The sequence below is a fragment of the Rattus norvegicus genome, chromosome 7, assembly GCF_036323735.1.
Source record: "Rattus norvegicus strain BN/NHsdMcwi chromosome 7, GRCr8, whole genome shotgun sequence".
NCBI lineage: Eukaryota > Metazoa > Chordata > Mammalia > Rodentia > Muridae > Rattus > Rattus norvegicus.
The window spans coordinates 35,461,381-35,480,965 of NC_086025.1; the positions used below are offsets into that span (position 1 = coordinate 35,461,381).

At 41.9% G+C, this 19,585-nt stretch overlaps 2 long non-coding RNA genes and 1 pseudogene across 4 annotated transcripts; 2 read left to right on the top strand and 1 right to left on the bottom strand.

Moving 5' to 3' along the window:
* Positions 1 to 12,954, bottom strand: part of Ppia-ps12 (peptidylprolyl isomerase A, pseudogene 12) — a 28,226-nt pseudogene extending 15,272 nt beyond the window's left edge.
* On the top strand, positions 1,250 to 7,420 carry LOC134479674 (uncharacterized). 3 transcript variants are annotated; one of them, XR_010053266.1, is made up of 4 exons: positions 1,250 to 1,370; positions 1,737 to 2,028; positions 3,550 to 3,748; positions 5,408 to 7,420. It is a non-coding gene; the product is annotated as an uncharacterized LOC134479674 (long non-coding RNA). The 3 variants fall into 3 exon arrangements; XR_010053265.1 differs by lacking the exon at positions 5,408 to 7,420 and having other exon boundaries at positions 1,261 to 1,370; positions 3,550 to 3,828; XR_010053264.1 differs by lacking the exon at positions 5,408 to 7,420 and having other exon boundaries at positions 1,261 to 1,370; positions 1,737 to 3,828.
* Positions 12,028 to 15,337, top strand: LOC134479673 (uncharacterized). The gene is made up of 2 exons (XR_010053263.1): positions 12,028 to 12,329; positions 14,708 to 15,337. It is a non-coding gene; the product is annotated as an uncharacterized LOC134479673 (long non-coding RNA).
* The last annotated feature ends 4,248 nt before the right edge of the window (positions 15,338 to 19,585 follow it).

Below are 19,585 nucleotides of genomic sequence, written 5' to 3' on the forward strand. Positions count from 1 at the left end.
ACAGAGACAGGTTGCAGAGAGAACAAGCTAGACAGAGGTGAAGACAGAATGAGCCAAAGAAGGAGAAGGAGCCTAAGATTAAAACAGATTCCCAGAGTTAGTTTGAGGCCAAGCAGAGCAATTCAGGGAGAACCCACGAGAATCCAGTTTGAATCAGTTAACTTGGAGAGGAGTTTGGGCCAGAACAATTAAATTGAACCAGCCATCCAGAGTTCAGAAAGAACTAGAAAGAGTGAGCTTATTTAGCAGTAAACATCCAAATGACAATTGTATCTGGTGAATAAAGTTACATTTACAAACAGAGAAGTAAACTTGAAACACACCATGCTCTTGGTGCCCATCCTCAAGTTGGTCATTTCCAACTGAAAAATGAGTGCTTCACTATTTTACAGCACATAAAACATGCTTGAAAGTTGATAGAATGTTCTTAGTTACATAAACAAAGTGATTTGTAGACTGCCATGGTTAATATTCTCAGCTTAGTAAGATCTAAAATTACCCAGGATGGTTGTTCTCAACCTGTGTGGGTTGTGACCTTTGGGGGATTGAATGACCCTTTCCCAGGGGTTGCATATCAGATATCCTGCATATCAAATATTTACATTATGACTCATAACAGTAGCAAAATTACAGTCATGACATGGCAACAAAATAGTCTTATGGTTGGGGGTCTCCACAACGTGAGGAACTGCATTAAAGGGTCACAGTATTAGGAAGGTAGAGAACCGCTGGCTTAGGAGACAAGCTGCTAAGCGTGCCAATGTAGGATTATCCTGATAGAGTTAATTGAGGAGAAAAGTCTTGCTATGAGTGTGGTGAGATGGGATCCTGGACTACATAAAAACAGAGGAAGCTAGCTGACCCACAGCATCTCTCATCAGTTCTGTTTCCTGACTATGGAGACAGCTTGACCATCTGCCTCCTGCTCCTGTTGCTACGAATCCCTCACCAGGATGGACTGCAACCTTGCAGTATGAGCTAATAATATAAGTTCTGTCTCCCTCAAGGTGTTTTAATATGGGCATTTTAAGAAGAAAGGAAATTAATGTGTACATTTTGTTCACATTACATTTTGTCTTGGAGATCAAGCAGAGAGAGAGAGAGAGAGAGAGAGAGAGAGAGAGAATAAAAATTTTATATATGCTTGGCCCAGGGAGTGGCCCTATTAGGGGGTGTGGCCTTGTTGGAGTAGGTGTGGCCTTGTCACTATCGCTGTGGGCTGCGAGACCCTTCTCCTAGCTGCCTGGAGACAGTCTCATCTTCTTTGCCTTCGGAACACAATGTAGAACTCTCAGCTCCAATAGTTCCATGCCTACCTGGATTCTGCTATGCTCCCCACCATGATGATAATGGACTGAACCTCTGAACCTGTAAGCCAGCCCCAGTTAAATGTTGCCTTGGTCATGGTGTCTCTTCACAGTAATGGAAACCCTAAGATACCGGAGGTATATTGTATAGGCTAAAGGTTCTCTTGTCTGCACCTCCTTAATCGGAAAGCATGAGGTTGCCTGTGATGTCCCAGCTTTCTGGGGTTTACAACCTGTGTCTTCGGGTTGTAAGGGTTGTCGGAGGGTTGGCAGGCCCATGTGCCCACCAGATCATTCAAGCCATTGCCCTTTAGACTGTCAGAGGTTGCTGCAGGGAGTGAGCCACGTGGCCTGTTTCAGAACCCCCATGTCACCAACGGTCTCCATGTTCTCTCTCCCACCACGTTTCCCCACCTCCACTCAATCCAGAAAGGTAGGCAGAATAACAGAAGGCGTGGACTGGAAGAACAGATTGAGAAGTCAAAACACCACACCATCTGTGGTGTAAGGTCAGGCTTCCCAGCTACCTCGTGCCTTGCAGTGAATGCTCGCTCTTATATGGACCCATCAGTAAGCTGTGTCACCTTTCATCCCACGGAGGTGACTAAGCCACAGGCTTGCTAGGCTGTGGAGGTGGACCTGTCCTTTGAATTCCTCTGAGGATTTCCTGCAAGTTGAAGGATCATGAGGCCCTGGCAGAGCCAGTCCTTGCAGATGGCAGGTAAGGTTTCACCTCAGCGGAGGGAGAACTAGCACTTTTCCTTCCTTTTCACAAGCGACAAGTCAAAAGCCAGCTATTAACTCGGGAGGCACGCCGCCGAGGAAGTCAGAGGGGAAAGAAAAGCTTATTGGCATTCATATTAGGCAGAAAAGGATCCATGGAACTGTTAGAAAACCCGGGGGGAAATAGAAGCGAAATAAGTGTTCCTACTTTCACACTAATGATGTTTATCTGCACAGGAGACTGCTTCTGCAGTGCTTTATCTACAATTTAGGGGCCATTAAAATTTAATTTAAGATAATTCATCATAAATGTGTTTTCTATTGGAAGCTTCAGAGCTCAAACATCTCAGGCATCCCAGGTTGCCTTGGAATTTGGTTTCCATCATCCAGAGAAAGCTCACAAACTGAACCACCCACCCAACGCAACTGACCCCCTCCCTTTCCACCTTGCTACTGAATATTCAAACAGGCAGCTGTGGGTGTCAAGTGAGGGGCAGGAAGCCTGAGCTTTAAGAAAAGCCTCTGTGCTTTACATGAACTCAGCACTTAGGTGGTTGGGGGATGTGTTTTGCAAGAGTGTTAGACACACTTCTTCAGTCCTAATTGAGAGCATTGTTAACATCTTGTAATTGCAAAGGCCAAAATTAAATATCAGCTCAAATTAAACAGGAATGAAACAAAGATTCGAAACCATTCTGATAGCATTTGCTAGCTGTTAAAATCCAGGTTCTTCAAAGGAAACTCAAGACGGATGATCAAAATGTGAATGCTTCACTCCTTCTTTAAATGAGGAAAAAGAATACCCTTGGCAGGGAAGGGAGAGGCAAAGATTAAAACAGAGACTGAAGGAACACCCATTCAGAGCCTGCCCCACATGTGGCCCATACATATACAGCTATCCAATTAGACAAGATGGATGAAGCAAAGAAGTGCAGACCGACAGGAGCCGGATGTAGATCGCTCCTGAGAGACACAGCCAGAATACAGCAAATACAGAGGCGAATGCCAGCAGCAAACCACTGAACTGAGAATAGGTCCCCCGTTGAAGGAATCAGAGAAAGAACTGGAAGAGCTTGAAGGTGCTCGAGACCCCAAAAGTACAACAATGTCAAGCAACCAGAGCTTCCAGGGACTAAGCCACTACCTAAAGACTATACATGGACTGACCCTGGACTCTGTCCCCATAGGTAGCAATGAATATCCTAGTAAGAGCACCAGTGGAAGGGGAAGCCCTGGGTCCTGCTAAGACTGAACCCCCAGTGAACTAGACTATGCGGGGAGGGTGGCAATGGGGGGAGGTTTGGGAGGGGAACACCCACAAGGAAGGGGAGGGGGGAGGGTGATGTCTGTCCGGAAACCGGGAAAGGGAATAACACTTGAAATGTATATAAGAAATACTCAAGATAAAAAAAAAAAAATCTAAAAAAAAAAAAAAAAAAAAAAAAATCCAGGTTCTTTAAGGGTGAGAAATATATCTGTTTTTCTTTTTTCTTTTTATTTCATTTTGATTTGGTTCCAGTGATTCCAGTGACTTCTTAGAATCAATAATGCACAGGGATTTCTATGGTTGTATCTGGTTACACTATATGGATGTATGTGGATACTATACAGTAGGATCTGGAGACACCATCCACAGCAAGCATAATGGATTCAAGTCATTATGGTGCAGAGCCTCTGTGGACAAAACCAGACCACTTACACATCTTCATCCTCAGGAGGTAACGTAAAGAGAGAATCAGTGATAGGTAATAGGAGGTGAAATTCCAACCAGTAGGTAAACTTCATTAAAGCCAAGACTGCAAACTTGTGTTTCTCCTCAACCACTGACTTTTTTTTTTTCTATTTTTCGGAGCTAGGGACCAAACCCAGGGCCTTGCTCTTGCTAGGCAAGCGCTCTACCACTGAGCTAAATCCCCAACCCCGACATTTTTTATCAGATGAATGAATGTTACCAACAATGAAAAAATTGTTATATACAAAATGCCTTCCCTATAGTTAATATAGAACTATCTGAAACTTCATCGAGCCTAGTAGGTTCTACCTTTTTTCCTACCATAATTAATTCAAATGATTAAACTTGAAACTTTCTGGCACCAATGTGTATAATCAATTCACATTCAAACTTTTTAGTACATTTGCACTGTGGATTAATTTAAAAATTATTGTATTTATTTACACTTTAGCCATTGCCCCTCCCTACCCATTTCCCCTCCCACAATTCCCCATCCCACTCCTCCTCCCCTTGCTTCCAAGAGGGTGTTTTACTCCCTCCATCAGGCCTTCCCCTTCCCTGGGGCCTCAAGTCTCTATAGGATTAGGCACATCTTCTCCCACTGAGGCCAGACCAGGAAGTCCTCTGCTATATATGTATCAGGAGCTTCAGACAGCCTTGGACCAGCCCATGGATACTGCCTAGTTGGTGGCTCAGTCTCTGGGAGTTTCCTGGGGTCCTGGTTAGAAGATACTGCTGGTTTTCCTATGGGGCCCTCCCCTTCAGCTTCTTCTGTCTTTCCTCTAATTCAACCATAGGGTTCCCATCTTAAGTCCAACGGTTGGGTGTAGGTACCTGCATCTGTCTCAGTCAGCTACTGAAAGAGCCTCACAGAGGACAGCCATGCTAGGCTCCTGTCTTGGGTTTCTTCTCCATTTTTGTCCCTGCAGTTCTTTTAGACAGAAACAGTTCTGGATTACAAATTTTAACTGTGGGTTAGTAACCCTGTCCCTCCACTTGAAGCCCTGTCTATCTACGGGAGGTAGACTCTTTCAGTTCCCTCTGCCCATTGTTGGGCATTTTGGCTAGTATTCCATTGTGTAACTGAACCACATTTCTGTAACCATTCTTTGATTGAGGGACATCTGGGTTGTTTACAGCTTCTGGCTACTACATATAAGGCTACTATGAACATGATAGAGAAGGTATGGTGAAAAATCTTTTGAATATATGCCCAAGAGTAGTATAACTTTGTCTTTAGGTAGAACTATTTCCAATTTTCTGAGGAACCACCAGATTGATTTCTAGAGTGGTTGAACCATTTGCACTCCCACAAGCAACATCTTAGCCAGCATGTGCTGTCACTTGAGTTTTTGAACTTAGTCATTCTTATTGGTATGAGGTGGAATCTCAGTGTCATTTGCTGATAACTAAGGACTTTGAGCATTTCTTTAAGTGATTCTCAGCATTCAAGATTCTTCTGTTATGAATTCTCTGTTTAACTCTGTACCCCATTTTTAATTGGGTTATTTGGTTTTCTGGAGGTTAACTTCTTGAGTTCTTTTTATATTTTGGATATTAGACTTACATTAGATGTGGGGTTAGTAAAAAGTTTTTTTCCCAATCTGTAGGTTGCCGATTAGTCCTATTGTCCTTTGCCTTACAGATGCTTTCCAGTTTCATGAGGTTCCATTAATCAAATCTTAATCCCTTAAAGAAATACAGGAAAATAGAATTAAGCAAGTGAGTGAATTGAACAAAATGGTCCAAGACCTAAAAATGGAAATAGAAACAATAAAGAAAACACAAACGGACACAATCCTGGTGACGGGCAACTAGGAACAAGATCAAGCATCACCAAAAGAGAGAATCTCAGGTATAAAAGATACCATAGAAGATTTTGACACACTTGTCAAAGAAAATACAAAGTATAAAAAGCTCCTAACCAAAAATATCCAAGAAATTGAGGACATAATGAAAAGATCAAACCTAAGAGTAATAGGAATAGAAGAGGGTGAAGATTCCCAGCTCAACAGGCCAGAAACCATGTTCAACAAAATCACAAAAGAAAACTTCCTTAACCTAAAGAAAGAGATGGCCATAAATGTACAAGAAGCTGACAGAACACTAAATAGATAGAACCAGAAATGAAAATTCTCTTGTCACATAATAATCAAAACACTAAAGCACAGAACCAAGAAAGAATATTAAAAGCTGTAAGGGGAAAAGGCCAAATAACATATAAAGGCAGACCTACCAGAATTATACCACAATTCTCAACAGAGACTCCAAAAGCCAGAAGACCCTGGACAGAGGTCATGCAGACCCTAAGAGAAAACAAATGCCAGCCCAGGCTACTATACCCAGCAAAACTCTCAATCATCATAGATGGAGAAACAAAGATATTCCATGACAAAACCAAATGGAAAAAAAATATATACATTGTATATACATACATATATACCAATCTAGCCAAACAGAGGATACTGGAAGGAAAACTCCAACACGAGGGTAACTACACCCAAGAAAACAGGAGAAATTAAACATCTTACAACGAACTCAAAAGAAGAGAATTGCATACACATTATATCACCTCCAGCAACAAAAATAACAGGAATAAACAATCATCTGTCTTTGATATCTCCCAGCATTAATGGACTCAATTTCTCAATAAATGGCACAGGCTAACAGACTGAATATGTAAACAGGATCCAGCATTTCGCAGCATACAAAAAACACACCTCAATGACAAAGACAGGTACTACCTCAGAGTAAAGGGTTGGAAAAAAGTTTTCCAAGCAAACGGTCCCAAGAAATAAGTGGGAGTTGTCATTCTAATGTCCCATAAAGTAGACTTTCAACCAAAAGCTATCAAATGAGATGTACATAGGGTAATTCATATTCATCAAAGGAAAAATCCATCTGGAGGAAGTCTCAATTCTGAACATCTATGCCCCAAATGCAAGAGTACCCACATTCATAAAAGAAACGTTACTAAAGCTCAAAGCACACATTGCACCTCACATCATAATAGTGGGAGGCTTCAACACCCCACTCTTACCATGGACAGTTCACTGAAACAGAAACTAAACAGAGACACAGTGAAACTAACAGAAGTTGTCAACCAAGTAAATTTAACTTCACTTAACATCGGTTGCTTGCTGTTATTGTTGGTGTTTTGTTTTGTTTTGTTTTGTTTTATTCAACTGCTAAAAATCCAGATTCCTGAAGAACTGGAAGCATATATTTTCTTTTCTTTCATTTCATTTCAGTTTGGTTCACTTTGGTTTCTCATAACTTCTTAGAATCTTGCTGGCTCCAAGTAGGACAATACTCAAAACTATCTCATTGTATTGAAAGCTCTAAAGAGACTGTCTATGGACATCCAACTATTGCCCTTAGAACCCAAAAACACAATGGACACATGTTATCACTCTTTCCTGGTACCGTAAACAACTGACAACCAAGAAATCAGTATATAACAGAAACAAAAATGCTTTTGTCAAGAACAATGACATCTATTAAAAATAAAACTTATTCTCTCTTCTGCTCTTCCCCTCTCTCTCTCTCTCTCTCTCTCTCTCTCTCTCTCTTTCTCTCTCTCCCTCCCTCTCTCCCTCTCTTCCTCTCCTGGCTTGACACGATAAAATAAATAAATAAATAAAACTTAGCATTGCTATCCATGACCACAAAACATGGCTTTTCTAGGAATGGTAGAATCACATCTTAAATATGGTAACTGCCCTGGAATTATTTAGTAATTTTGGCACACTCTCAATGAAAATCAAATGCATTAGTCCACAGCACCTGCTATTCAATTTAGTAAGGAAAATTACAAGTGGTACCAAAAGTGCATTTAAATATTTTTCTTGTATGGTAAAGTTGAATAGTACCAATGATATACTAGTGAAAAGGGTCTGATTAAAAATTGAGCTGTATAGAACATTTGTTGGATTCAAAGGAGTAGTATATATAATATGGAAATCTTTCAGATAAAAAGACAAAAGATAATTTGTTTTTACAAGCAAGAACAAATTCTAGAATGATATTTGAGGACTTTGTACTGGCTGTTACCCAAAGTACTAGACCCATAAATGACCAAAATGGGAGATTCTAAAGTAAATGATACTTCTCACTTTTATGAATTTTAAATTATAAGAATGCCTTGCTTATTTAAAATAAATGTAGAATATTTAAGTAAAAAGGGGATTTTAAAAAATAACGCTATCACTAGTTGGTGTCATTTTTTTACTTTTCTTAATTAAATGCATTCATGCATTTAATAAAAACTTAAGAGCTGAAGTTGGGACTATATATCACTGTATATTGTTTCCTTTTTAATAAAAATTTAACATTTGCTCAATGCTCTGCTTCCCAGCAGGAGGGGAAATGGCATAGAAGGGCCGGACAATAACATCATTTTCCCTGAAAATGGCTTCAGTGAAAATAATTTCCCAGGAGTGTATTAAATTGTTATCATTAAACTTTTTAAATTATTTTTTTCAGAGTAATTTTAGGTTCTCAAGACAACTAAAAGCAAAGAGCAAGGGTTTCCCATTTGCTCCCCATTCTCTCTTGCACTTAGATTCCTCTATGACCGACATCCCTCTTGCAGAGCAGTGTAGCTTTTACAACTGAAGCTCCTATTGCAACTCATCATTGTCCCTCAAAGTCCACACCACACCTTACTGCTCACTCTTGGAATATATATACATATATGCATTTATATGTGCATATAAAGATATATAGTCACCAGTATAATATATTCAGTGTTTTTTCTCTACCCACCTATTCATTTCTTTCTTCCTCACTAACCCCTGAAAAACACTAATCTTAGTGTCTCAAGAATTTTGCTTTCTGTAGAGTCTAATATACCTGGAATCATACAATATGCAGCCTCTTCAGACTGGTGTCTTTTACTTAGCAACATTCATTTGAGTTTTTTCCCTGTGTCTCCTGGTTTGATAGCTCCTATCATTTTAGTACAATTCATTATCTAGATTAACCACAGTTTATCCATTTACTTACTGAAATCATTTTGGATGGATAGTCTTACATTGTTTTCAAAACCTACTTTATTTAAGGTACTTAAATGCTTCAACCTCCCTTCTAAACCACTGACCAGAAGTAGGGGGAAAAGAATGTTAATAAAGAAAGGGTATTGTGGACCTGTTTAGAAGTAGTTCCTTGGGTTGAGTCCACTCTTCTTTGTCAGGATACCACTAGTTCAGTTCAATAGCAAACACCAAACAGGAATCATTGGTGGTGGTACAATCCAGCAGAATCAGCAAGGCTCCACCGAATCAGCACGAGTCAGCAGAAGCAGCCAGAATTAGCAAAGACCAGCAAAGCATTGCATGATGTAGCAATGCAAAAGCATCCTGTCACTGTTTGTCGGCATCCATTTATATTCTTTCTAAACATCACGCTCTCTCTCTCTCGAGTGTCTTTTTTCAGCAAAATATCACGTGCCCTCTTACCAGACAGCTTCCAGAAAAACATCATCTAACACCAGAAATTTCTATTGGCAGTTTCCAACAATTAATAATAAATTTGCTATAAACACCCATGTCCAAGTTGAGTTTTGTTTAATTGGTTTTGGGGGTTTGGGTTTATGTAGTGTGTGTGTGTGTGTGCGTGTGTGTGTGTGTGTGTGTGTGTGTGTGTGTGTGTGTTTTGGTTTGAATAGGTATAGTCCCCCATAGACTCGTGTTTGAATGTTTGGCCCATGGGGAGTGCCACTGTTAGGAGGTGTGACCTTGTTGGAGGTAATATGTCACTGTGGGGACAGGCTTTGTGGTATCCCATGCTCAAGCTATACCCAGTCACACAGTCTCCTCCTTATTACCGCATTCAGATCAAGATGTAGAACTCTCAATTCCTCCTCCAGCCTCATGTCTGCCTGGACACTGCCATGCTTCCTGCCACAACGATAATGGATGGACTGAACCCCTGAAACTGTAAGCCATCCCCAGTTAAATGTTGTCCTTGTTGACCCTTGGTCATGGTGTCTCTCCACAGAAATAAAATCCTGCACGTGTGTATATATTTTCACTTTTCTGAGTATATCAAGTAGCTAAATAACACTTCTTAATATCTAAGCATACATGCAGGCATGTTTAGCACGGCCAACCTATCTTCTAAACAAGTTATACCACTTCACATCGCCACTAGCAGGAAATATGATTCTTTACACACTATAACCTGAGCAGTATCTGATGTTGATGTTTAGATTTTGGCTTTTCTCGTACATACACAGTGATAGCTCACTGTCATTATAATTTCTGCTATCAAGCCCCTTTATCTGGCTTTAAAAAGCAGTAGTATATAAGTCTAAAAGAAAAAGTTCACTTGAAATACCAACACTGGAAATAAACAGGCAATGAAGACAATGAAGCCTGTGGTCCCGGAAGGAGCCTAGTGTTGATAATGCTCACTTTTAATTGATAGACTGATGAACTTCATATGTTAAATATAGTAAGTAGCATTTAACAGCCATTTATCTCGGGGGTTTTTTCAGACTATTTAGTTGATAACAGTTAAGAAGCAATAAATTCCCACTGCCCTTAACCCAGTATCTATAGCCATCCTGACCCCAAAAATAAAACAGTCGTTACATTCTGTTTCTTTCATGAATCTGTCGACTAATAGTAGCACTTTAATCTCCTTGTGATATGGTTCAATACCACAGCCATCCCTAACCACTCTGTTAAAAACAGTAACCCAAAGAAGGCATCCTTCCTGGCTTGCTTTCTTTCTTTCCTTCTTTCTTTCTTTCTTTCTTTCTTTCTCTTCTTCTTCTTGTTTTTGCTTGTGTTGTCATTATTGTTGTCTTGTTTTGTTTCAAAACGGGGTTTTTCTGTGTAGCCATGGTTGTCTTGGAATCCACTCTGTAGACCAGGCTGGCCCCAAACACACAGAGATCTGCTTGCCTCTGCCTCCCAAGTGCTGGGATTAAAGGCGTGTGCCATTGTCACCAGGTAGTATTTTTCTATATTAAATTCAGAATTAATACTCAGAATATATATATATACATATATTTATATATATATATGAACCTGTAATAACTTAGCCCTAGACATCCAAGTTCATGTAATTTCAATATGTAAATATTTCAGTCAAATAAGCACATCCCCAAAGCCACCTGTAAGTCTCCCCGAGCTGCCTTTAGGGAGGAAGCAGTCAGCCATAGCTGAACAGCACACTGCACAGCCCCAGAGAGACCTCAGGATGCAGCAGACATTGCGCCCTATGCCTGAGTAGCAGCTCAGCTGACACCACACATTCACAGCGAGAGGAAGCTCCCTGTTCTTTCTACAAAAGGAGCAGGGGCTCCTTGTTTTGAAAAAAAGCAATCACTTCCTGTTGATTTCTCTATTGATTTTCCTAGTACATGGTTAGAAGATGGACATATTTACCTAGAGATATGCAAGTGGTAGTTTCTTTTTTTAATTTGCTTTCCTTGAACTTAAAATCTAGCCCCACAGAATTGTTGTTTTTTTCTCCATGAACATGCATTTGAGAGAGAGGGGGAGGGGAGGGGAGGAAGAGGGGGAGAGGGGGAGAGGGGGAGGGGAGGGGGAGGGAAATGAGGAGGGGAGGGGAGGGGAGGGGGAGAGAGAGAGAGGGAGAGAACACGCACAAGCAAAGAGGGTGGGGTTAAAACTGCTTGCTGAGTGCTTTTAAGATGCGTTCACTACCATGAAGACAGAACAAGCCACGTAATTGTGACAATTACTATGGCAACTAACAAAATTTTCAAATCGAAATACCCACTCTCCAGGCTGCCCACACAGCGCTCCTGTGCTCATCCACTGGGAAGGAAGGCAATGCCTGCTTGCAGCCACAGTGACAAGTACCTACATTAACTCTGGTGTCTGACTGCAGAACGATGCTCCACATGACAGGCATCTCTTGCAGCACTCCATTCAAAAATGGAGACCAAAGAACTGTCTGCCTGTTGCGTAGAACCTGTATCCAGGGCCTAAAGCAAGCAGAGGCCTAAATTAGCAATACCGTCCATATGTTTTCTCCTCTGTGCACTGGAAGTCAGGAAAATAAGTGCTCCAAAAATAATTCTCCTATCACACAATGTATCTTCTTTCTTCTTCTGAATCATATCATCATTTTAGTTTGTCTGATTTAATTTTCTAAAACCAACTCCCTCATATCCAAGAGAGCCTTTCCTCAAATAAATGCCAGGCAGGAAAACCGATATATAATAGAATTGTAAATGTTGTAAATGGTTCGGTTTAAATTTGGTTGGAATGTTCTGTTTTGTTTTGAGAGACAACAGAACTTTAGGAATCTTCCAGCTCATTGCCATGCACTGATAAGGGACGAGTCTGGAGGGAGCTCAAGGTCATTGGAAAAAGAGAAGAATAGCCTGTGCTCTGTCACCCCATACACCCACTCTCATGGGGGAGAAAGAAGCAACTGACTGGATTCCACTTGATCAGCATCTCTGTGTCACTTTCTCTTCCTGCTTCTTTCTCAATAGAAACAGGAACTATTGAGGGTGGGGCCTGAGGGGTTGGGCAACCACAGAAAGTGACCGAGATCGCCTTAACTGGATTAACACTTAAAAGGTAAACTCACTGTGAGTGTGCATGTTCATGTGCGTGTGTGTGTGTGTGTGTGTGTGTGTGTGTGTGCAAGTGTGTGTGTGTGTGTGTGTGTGTGTGCATGTGTGTGTGTTGTATGTAGTATGTAGACGTCACAGGTCAACCTAGGGTGTGGTTCCTCAGGAGCAGTCTATGTTGGGTTTTGGGTGGTGGTGTTGGTTTGGTTGTTGTTGTTGTTGTTTTTAAGACAAGGTTTCTCAATGATTAGGGTAGGCTGGCTGGGCTGTAAGCCTGTTACCCTTAAACCCCGCGCTGTAATCACATGCACAGGTCTCCATCCCCTGTTTCTTTACATTGGTTCCCGGGAATCAAACTATCAGGCAAACACGTGGGCAACTGATCCATTTCCCAGACCCCAAAGGAAGCTTTCTTCTGCTAATCCCTCGAAGTTAGGTGAAAGCAGTACCACTCAAACGGAAATTGTCTTGACTAGCAGCAACATTATTATCATCCTTAGCAACTGATACTGAGCTTACCCCACAGCAGTCATAAAAAGGGCTTTACGAGTGTATAGCTGCTCCATCCTCACTTCCGGTGAGTCTCCATCTCGGCCTTTCCGCAAAGGGGTAGGCAGTACGTTTGACGGCAGTGCAACTTCAAAAGCAAAGAGTTGAGTTAGAAGTTTAGCTGAGAAGTCAGATTTTGAAACTTTAAAGGGTTATTTTGTGCCACCACCACCCTTCCCAAACCCCCTACAAATCACCATGTTTTCCTTTGGAATCTGATGGCTTTAAAATTTTGTATTAAACAACAAAAAAAAAAAAGGTCATGAGTCCCTCACTCACACTGGAATTTCAACCTGAGAGGACATGAGGTTGAAGGAGAGAGACACTGTGTGATAATGATGAGGAGTAGATATGAACAAAATATATTATATCCATGTATGAAATTCTCAAGCAATAAAGTTTAAAAACGTAAATAAAAAAAAAAAAACACAAACTGTACTGTGAAGTTTATGGGACAACTATTTAATGGTGGATATTTCTACCTTTGGAAGAAAGTGCCATCAATGTATGACTAAGATTGGAGGTCCCAAGATTTATAACCAGCCCTTACCATACCTAAGGGACATGCCTTGGGCAAAATACAGTGACTTCAATTTTTGTGATCCAACTGCTAGGAAATACGGACCATTCAAATAGTTACTTTGTCGGTAACTTCAGCTGGTTGCCATAAAAAAAAGTGTTGTGTTAATTTTTCTCGAACTGCTCTAATCAACTGCTACTCGGTGGGATAAAACATCACCGATTTAGTGCTCTCTCATGTTCTCTGGCAAGGTCAAGGTGCTAGCCACTATGTTTCTCATGAAGGTGACTACAAGCTACGATTCCTTTTAGAAACTCTAGGAAAGAAACTGTTTTGTGGGCACTTAAATTATTCGCGGAATTTAACTCTTTGTAAGGATAAAAATTAAAGTTCTCATTGTCATGTTTCTGAAACTGAGGCCCAGTTGTAGATCAGAGATGCCACTATTTCTGGCATCAAACGCTCCTCCTTCCCATCCTCCTCCCCCCTCCCTCCCTCCCTCCTCCTCCTCTTCCTCCTCTTCCTCTTCCTCCTCCTCTTCCTCCTCCTCTTCCTCCTCCTCCCCTTCCTCCTCCTCCTGCTCCCCTTCCTCCTCCTCCCCTTCCTCCTCCTCCCCTTCCTCTTCCTCCTCTTCCTCCTCCTCTTCCTCCTCCTCCTCTTCCTCCTCCTCCTCCTCCTCCTCCTCCTCCTCCCCTTCCTCCTCCTCCTGCTCCCCTTCCTCCTCCTCCCCTTCCTCCTCCTCCCCTTCCTCTTCCTCCTCTTCCTCCTCCTCTTCCTCCTCCTCCTCCTCCTCCTCCTCTTCCTCCTCCTCTTCCTCCTCCTCCTCCTCTTCTTCCTCCTCCTCCTCCTCTTCCTCCTCTTCCTCCTCTTCCTCCTCTTCCTCCTCCTCCTCTTCCTCCTCTTCCTCCTCCTCCTCCTCCTGCTCCTCTTCCTCCTCCTCCTCTTCCTCCTCCTCCTCCTCCACCTTCTTCTTCTACCTCTTCTCCATAACCCAACTGGTAAAGACTCTTCCATTATCTGGACTCATAGTCATTACTGAGCTTACACAATCAATCTTGGATAACTTCCTGATCTCTAGCTCTAGTCCTCTAAAGACATCTAAAAGTTTCTTTGCCTCATAAGGTAGTATACAGGTGCACAGTTCCTCGGAGTCACATGTAGCTCTGGAAACTTGAGGATTGGACATCTTTGTGGGAATATTATTTTGACTCTGTATCTCATTCATGAATTAGAAGACAATTGGAAAGTTTTGTTTTCTTAAGAGCTTTATTAAGATATAACTAAGGTATATTAAACTAGATAACTTTTGTTAAAAGTTTATGATTCAGGGACGGAAGAAAAAGGTCATCCAGAGACTACCCCATGTGGGGATCCATCCCATACGCAGCCACCAAACCTAGTCACTATTGCTGATGCCAAGAAGTGCTTGCTGACAGGAGACAAATAAGGATGTCTACTGAGAGGTTCTACCAGAGCCCTACTGATACAGATGAGGATGCTTGCAGCCAACCATCAGACTGAGCACGGGGATCACAATAAAGGAGTTGGAGAAAAGACTGAAGGAGCTGAAGGGGTTTGCACTCCCATAGGAAGAACAACAGTATCAACCAACCAGACCCCCCCCCGCCCCCAGAGCTCCCAGGGACTAAATTACCAACCAAAGAATACACATGGAGGGACCCATGGCTCCAGACACATAATGTAGCAGAGGATGGCCTTGTCCAGCATCAATAGGAGGAAAAGCCATTGGTCCTGGAAAGGCTTGTCTCCCCAATGTAGGTTAATGCCAAGGAGTTGAGGTGGGAATGGGTAGGTGGGAGTGGAAGCATCCTCATAGAAGCAGGGCGAGGAGGGAGGGGTATGAGAGGGGGGAAAGGAGATAACATTTGAAATGTAAATACATAAAATATCCAAGCAAAATAAAATTTAACAAAATGGCAAAAAAAGTTTATCATTATTTATTTTGTATGCGTGGGTGTTTTGCCAGCATTTATGTTTGTGTACCATGTGCATGCCTGGTACCCAAGGAGGTCAGAAGAGGACATTGTCTTCCCTGTAACTGGAGTTAGAGATGGTTGTGAGCCCCCATGTGAGTATTTGGAATTGAACCTGGGTCCTCTAGAAGAGTAGTCAGTGCTCTTAACCAATGGGTATCTGTGTCACCGCCAACTTTTTTTGGTTTTGAACAGTCTCAGGTAAATGAAGATGGCTTCTAACTCATTGTTTATCTGAAATTTGCCTTAAACCCTGATCCTACTGAACACTGAAATTGCAGACACGCACCACCAACCTTGCCTATTAAATGGTACTTCTTTAAAATGAGCAGTTCTGGGGCTTTTTGTATGTACATAGTATTGACCCATGAGTCAGCATCACAATCAAGGCAATGTATGTACTCTTTATCACCCCAAAATTTTCCTAACATCCCTTGGTAGCCACTCTTTCATCCCTACCACCAGGCAACTGCAGATTGGTTTTCTGTCGTCGTACATGAGGGCATGCGCCATTCTAGAATTGCACATAAAGGGGAATGTAGAGAATGGGGACTGCGTTCCTTTCATCTGGCTTCTTTTGCTCAGCACGTTTCTTTCTTTTAATTATTTACATTGTGGCATGAATCAATAATGCTATATGACCTGTCCACTCTATTCTCCAATACTAGGATTTATTATGTCTGCCTAGAACAATGCATTTGGATGAGGGGGTTAAACAACTAAAACTAATACCTTATCTTCTAACTCCCTGGTCCACTCCAAAGTTTCTAAAGCAGATACACCAGGAGAATTGAGACACTGGAAACTCATGGCACTCAACCAACAGCAGCTTGTTCTAACAGCCGATTTGTGCGATGTAAGAAATTATCCTCAGAACAATGAAACTTAAAACAATATTCACTTTCCTGCCCATCACTGTTTTGAGCTGGTCTTTGCCAGGCAGTGTATCCACCAGGAGTGGCTGGGTGTCCACAGCAGTACAGTGTGTGTAGATTGGCCAGGAACTGAATCAATGGCTGGTGTTTGGCATGACTATGTGCTGCCATTGACTTCCTGTGGCTGAACAGGACCACCGGTCAGGGATTGCCAGCAAGTTTGTCTAGGGGTCTATTTCCCTGACTATAATCACAGGGTCCCCCAAAGCAGCAAGAGTAAGGCATAAAACACGGAGATTTCAATGTTTTTGTTACTGCCCCATTGGACACTGGAAATCACATGACCAAGTCTAGTTGGTAGTTAAGAAACCATCTCTCTCACCTCTTGATGGGACTAGCTGTGAAAAAACAGCAAAGGGGCATCCATGCAGGCAGAGAATTCTGTAGCCATCTCTGCATTTACACATCTATCTTGCCCTTTCCTTCCTTTGCCAGGAGTCTTGACATCACTTGGCGTGCTCTTCACTGTTGGTTTTGACTTTCTGCTTTTTATTTTCTCTTACTCCTTCACGGTATCACTGTGAACAGTGCGTGCAACCCTGCCTGGTACAAATGGGCACTTAAACTTAGTTTATTTGTCGGCTAATAAGAGGATCTTTGATAAGACTACTTATTCTACAAGCATGCAGATATGAGTTCAAATCCCGCTGCTTGCATGAAAAAGTCTGTAACCCCACCATTAATGGACAAAGACAGGTGCGGCTCCCAAGAGCTCACCTGCCAGTCTAGCCAAAATGGTGTCGGGTTTGCTAGAACTAGGAATAAGGTGGAAAGTGATAGAGGAATATACCCAACATCCCTCTCTGACCTATTTATGGAAGTTCATGGGCATGTACACCTGTACACAGACATGCAGACACACTGACCACACACGCGCGCGCGCACACACACACACACACACACACACACGCACACACACACACACACGCACACACACACACACACACATGCTCACATACATGTACATCATACACAGATGCATACTCCATAAAATTTTTTTGTTCAATGAATGATTGAGCGAATGAATAAAGTGACAAGTAAAAGAAGATTGCATACCCCTCACTGGTGAGAGGGAGTTTGCAAAGCTTCAGCTACTGTTAACAGACGTGTGATTTGCAGTTTTGTCTCTCCAGCCCAAATCCCTTTTCCCACCCTATAGCCACGCATAGGCACTATGGAAAAACCTCTTCTACCCAGTGACGCTCCGATGTTAACATGCCAAAATTTGATCTCGTTAACCTCACACGAAAATCATTTCTCTGCATCACAGTCTCAGGAGGTTCTGTCCATTGTCATGCGCTTCTGTATTTCTGGGCCAGTTGTGAGGTGACATCATTGCAGTGTGTGACCATCAAAGAGAACCTGTTCATAGCCCGCTAGACAGGAAGCAAAGTATGAAGAAAGGGGCCACAGATGAGATACTCAATCCTCTAATAAGTTGCTACTTCTGGCTAAGTCTCACCTTTCTGAAATTGTCACAAGCTCCCTCAAATAGTGAAATAGTGCCACCAGCCAAGGATTTGATCATTCAAAACAGGAGCCCCAGTGGGAGACATTGCACATTCGAACCATAACATCCTCTCAAATTAAAAAAAAAAAAAAAACTCTGAGATTCTGATTTAAAAGATAATTGTTGCATTTGACACAAATCTGCTGAGTCAGAGGCCATTGGGAAGGGTCTGTGAATGAGGACATTTCGGTGGTACCCCTCTTAACTCATTACTAGGTAATTGGTGGAAATATTACCTCTACCTCCAGTCTTCACAGAACTAACAGATTGCCCTGCCCTGTTTGAAATGTGAGTCTAGTCTTCTCTCTTGTTTAAAATATGTCTGTGATCCTCAGGGTATCTCGAATAATAACCACATTCCTTACCCAAGCCGTCAACTTTTGCAGCCTTATCTCTTTAACACTCCCGAGCAATGAAGCCGACCGTCTGTTCCGGATCATTTTCCGAGTGTGTCGTGCATGTCCTACGGGACCACTGAACTAGCTGTGTTTCCTACCTAGAATACTTATCGTGTCTCCCTTTCCTTGCCCATCACACTTATAGAACATTTTTACGTGACGTAAACACTGTTCAGATCCCTTCAAAATAGGGACTCACCTTTTTTGTCCTCTCAGCCTTAGAAAGGGTCAATGACAGCAGCGTTGGAGGAAACTGAGAGACCAAGAGGTTGGGTAACTTGCCTAGGCTTATGGGTAATCACGGACACACCCAAGGCTGGAGAGAACCCAGATAGCCTAGATGCAGAATGTACGCACTTACCAGCCACATTCTAAGCCTCTCCTTCCTCTCAGTAAATACATTACTTTATAAAAGCTCAGCACACGAGCCAGACCTTCCTGGAAGCCTCCAGAGATTTCTCAGTCTCAATTAGCATCTGGGTTTATTTTCGTCTCAGCACTTAGGGGTAGTGTACAATTGAAGTCTATTTTTCTTGCCTTAAAAACTTAAGGGAGGGTGACATATCTTATATCCCCACACTTAACACAATGCCTCGCACGAGAAAAAAGATAGTCCTATGCTGTTGAATGACCACAATGACCAAAAAAAAAAAAAAAAAAAAAAAAAAAAAAAAAAAAAGTAAGAAATACCCAAGGGAATAAAACATAGGCGGATGCACGAGAAAGCTGCCGAGAGCATTACTTGTGCAGAATCTGATGGGCTCCTCAGTTTGGGGCTTATGACCTGGCCTATCTAATATCAAAAATAAACTTTGGAGTCTTCTTACAAATACTGTAAATTCTCATGGGAATTCAAGTTAAACGCACGACTTGACATTTATTTGTTTAATCTGTTCAATAGATTTCTTTCTTTTTTTCTTTTTCTTTTTCTTTTTTTTTTTCTGTGTCAACCATGAAAGCTAAAACTATTTCTAGGTCTTTCATCTTAGATCAGCTTTCCTTTAATTTCTACACTCCGAAATGTTGAACAAAAACATGGCCCTTTTTGTGGTTGGAAAGTTGGGCTTTACATAGAACTTTCAACACACAATTGTCAGCACCTGATTAGGGTCATTCTTAAGCCTGTGACTTTTCTTCCTTCTTTAAATAGGTCTCCCTGACCACTCTGTGATTACGCCAAGACCAGATACGTAGTTTATACAGAACAGGACACACTGCGGCTCTCGAATCAGTCTGTGCTCTGATTCAGGCAGATTTCATTTTCATTCAATAAAAAATTAGAATGAATCGTCTGCTGGAGTTTGAGCCATCAGTTTTTGCCATAAGAGTGAGGAAACAAGAGTTGTCAGAGGCTCAC